The 3,383-nt window shown below is 46.7% G+C and overlaps 1 long non-coding RNA gene across 1 annotated transcript; it reads right to left on the minus strand.

Moving 5' to 3' along the window:
* Positions 1 to 208: 208 nt before the first annotated feature.
* On the minus strand, positions 209 to 2,777 carry LOC144827313 (uncharacterized). The gene is made up of 3 exons (XR_013610130.1): positions 2,642 to 2,777; positions 2,272 to 2,369; positions 209 to 326 (listed from the first exon to the last, which is right to left on the minus strand). It is a non-coding gene; the product is annotated as an uncharacterized LOC144827313 (long non-coding RNA).
* Positions 2,778 to 3,383: the final 606 nt, after the last annotated feature.

The following is a 3,383-nucleotide window of genomic DNA, read 5'->3' on the forward strand; positions in this document are numbered from 1 at the left end:
CCAGAGTAATAATATTTCAGAGTGGCGTGTTTGGCACACCGTATAAACCTGGTAGTGTCAGCGGCACGGACTCCTCCTTGCAAAAATTGCAAAACCTTTCGCTCAGTCACTCTAGTCTGGAGGACCAAAAACCACAGAGTCTATTCAAGTTTAAAAGCTTTATTAAAAGTTTAAGTAAACACATATATTAAAATAAAGTTAGTTGGAAATGGAAAAGTGCTTGGTGCTGAGTTGATGAGTAATGGAACACATTTCTTGTGGTCGAGCCGAGCTTTCACCTGGTTTGAAGTTGATGTTGCTCTTGTCCTTAGAAGTCCAGTTTCTGTCTGTTCAGAGAAAAATGGTGTGTGTTAAAATTAAGCAAGCATCCATCAATTATGTCAAAAAAAATGCAGCAAGACAACAGCCTTCCCTGGAAGGAGGGACATTTTTACTTTAGACTAGAGTAGACAGTCAATTACTTTTTCTGTTGTTTTCACATTCTTCATTCATACTTAGACCAACTACTAGTGAGTGGTGTAATCTAACATTCTTAAATCTACTTTGTAGGTGGAACATCTGGTGGCGGGGCCAGCTCGGATGTGGTAATAGTGATCGACTCCGAGTCCGAGGACCACTCTGGGGAGGAGGCGGCGCAAGAGGAGTCGGACCAAGAAGTACAGACTGTGAGGAAGGAGACAGTGGTGGTGGCGGGTACAGGTAAGCTGGATCATGGTACTATCTGACTCTTAGATAGCATATGATGTGTATCTACAGAGAGCAGACGGTCACTGGATGAACTACGAACATACTATGAAATGTTTCCAGGGGGGGGTGCAACATCATCACCATCTCCTGAGTCCTACTCCTGACATGATTGATAGTGTGGTTTGTGGCCAAGGGCCGCACCGAAGGGGGCAGGGTCGGTGGGGGAGGGGGGTGTATCTAGAGCAACAAAAAAAAGATGACCATGAAATTTAAATCATGCCCCTGCAGCGGATGCCTTCGTCCTCTGAGCCACCAGACCTGGCATACACATTACACACATCTTTCTTTCTCTCTCCCCCTCCCTCACTCTCTGTCTCCCTCCCTCATCCTCCCTCTGTCACCCTCTGGCTCCCTCCCTCTCTCTCTCTCTCCTTCTGTCTTCCTCTCTCTCTGTCTCTGCCTCTATCTGTCTGTCGGTCCCAGCCTGCTGTAATTACCATATTGTAATTTGTCACTGGGCCAGCACTGGATGGACCTGCGATCCAGGGGGAGGCAATCGCGCCCTCTCTTGCCCATCCCTGCGGACGCCCATGATATTGGCCTGAATAGTTTCTTACTGCGCTGGCTAGTTGCTAGTTGTACTGTGACAAAACTTCCTGCTGAATCATTTTGTGTTAATCATATTCTTAAAGAGCATTGGTTACAGATTATGTCTTTCTTTCTTCATATAGTTGGTCATACTAAAACAAAACCAACAAGGAGTATGCTGGCTGTACTGGCTCGGCAACGGAGGCTGGATGCAACTGTTGCCCAATATCGGCGGCTGGTGGAACTGGAGGGGGACGACACGCAGTCCAGTACTTCCAATATAACATCTGCATCCTCCTCAGTGACCCCACGTTCTGCCGGTCAGCGCAGTGCTCCAGCCAAACGGAGCCGTGCTGGCAGACGCCACCGCCGAGCAGCAAAGGCTGCACCTCACAGTACTGTAAAGGCTCGCTTGCGCCGAGCAATCCGCAGAGTGTCCGACCTGGAGGCGGAGGTCCGGAAATGGAAAGAGTACCAAAATTTGGTGGAGGGCCTCCGTTTAGATCACGCCACCCTCCGGGAGCAATACGATGCCCTGGCCCTAAGGCATGATGCCCTGGAGGCCAAAGTTAACAACACCATGCATCCCTAGAGTGTCCCTTGCCCTTTTTTTAGTGACTTTTGGGGGGTGGGAATTGGGAGTTGGGTTTTTTGGGGACTTTTGATGGACTATTTATTTGTTGGGGTTAGGGAGGGTCTTGTGGGAGATTATTTTGTTAGGGATATAAAAATATACTTTTTCAAACTTTATCTGAGCATATCTTTTTTTTTACTACTTTTGAGCCTGGTGGGTGGTGGTTTTGCAGTAAGTTCGTTTTACTGAACACTGTCATCGTGTTGGTTCACGTGTAATTGGCCAAATGTTTTCCAAAGTAAATGCCTGTCACAGAGTTTGTTAATTGAAGAGTCCTAGGACTTTACTACTAGTACCACTGTCACTCTCTCGCCTCTCCTAATACTCCATTATACTACCTCCCATCCAAACGCTTATCTTACCTGTAATTTGTGTTTGAGGGCTGGCTCCACTTGGAATTCACAGTGTCCTAAAGCGTTCTGCAGCAGGGCCCCAACTGGAGTTTCCCGGCGTGGATTTTCTGCAAAACAAAAGCAATCAACATTAGAAATATGGCAGCGGTGCTCACAGACCCCAAAATCCTAGAAGCCCCACAGACAGCACCCCTAAGACAGGCAAGCGAGCAATAATAACGCCTAAACGTTCACGTGTAATAGGCCAAATGTTTTCCAAAGTAAATGCCTAACCAATTTCATCCCTTAATAGACCTTGCCAGCAATGGCCCAGCCAAGACCCGTAAACCCAAACGCAAAAAAGTCACACTTAGCAAAATGTATTTAAATGAGGACTCACTACTTCCAGACAGTCCCTCTTTAGGGGACTCGTCAACGTAAGTTTCTTCATTGTGCAGATTCCAGGCATCAGCATTACGGGAAATGGATAGGGTGAGTCTGGAGGAGGAGGATAGACGACCAGGACTGAGTTCTTGTCAACTAACTGTTGTGAACCTGAGGAATGCTGCTGCATCAAAATCAAGACAGTTCTGCTGATGGGCTTGTTGTTTGATTGGTTGATTACAGTTTTGTTGTGAATGTGATGAAGCACTTGCTAAAAAAAGAAAGACAGACACACAGGAATAAAAGTGAATAAGGACTAATGTTAAAGTTAATGAATCATTGACTCATTTTCAGAACTCGCTGTCAGGGAAGCAGAGCTCGTCCTCAAACTCTGCAAATTGAGTCGGTAGTACTTCTGGTAACTGAGGAGAACTTTTCTCAGGTAGGTCGGTGTCCTCTTCTTCCTGCGTGCATTCTCGTACTTTGTAATCTGGTGGTATGAAGTGCTGGTTCATCTTTATCATGGTGAGCCGCTCCACATTTGCGGGCAAGAGGCGGGACCTTTTGCAAGTCACAATGCCACCAGCAGAACTAAAAACACGTTCTGAAGACACGCTTGCGAGTGGGCAAGACAAGTAATTGATAGCCAGGTTGGTGAGCTCTCGCCATATGTTTCTTTTCCCATGCCAATACGCCAATGGGTCCTCAGTAATATTGACCGCTGTTGAGTCATCCAGATAGGCCTGCACCATTGAAAG

The sequence above is a fragment of the Lissotriton helveticus genome, chromosome 4_1 (assembly GCF_964261635.1).
Source record: "Lissotriton helveticus chromosome 4_1, aLisHel1.1, whole genome shotgun sequence".
In the NCBI taxonomy this organism is placed as follows: Eukaryota; Metazoa; Chordata; class Amphibia; order Caudata; family Salamandridae; genus Lissotriton; species Lissotriton helveticus.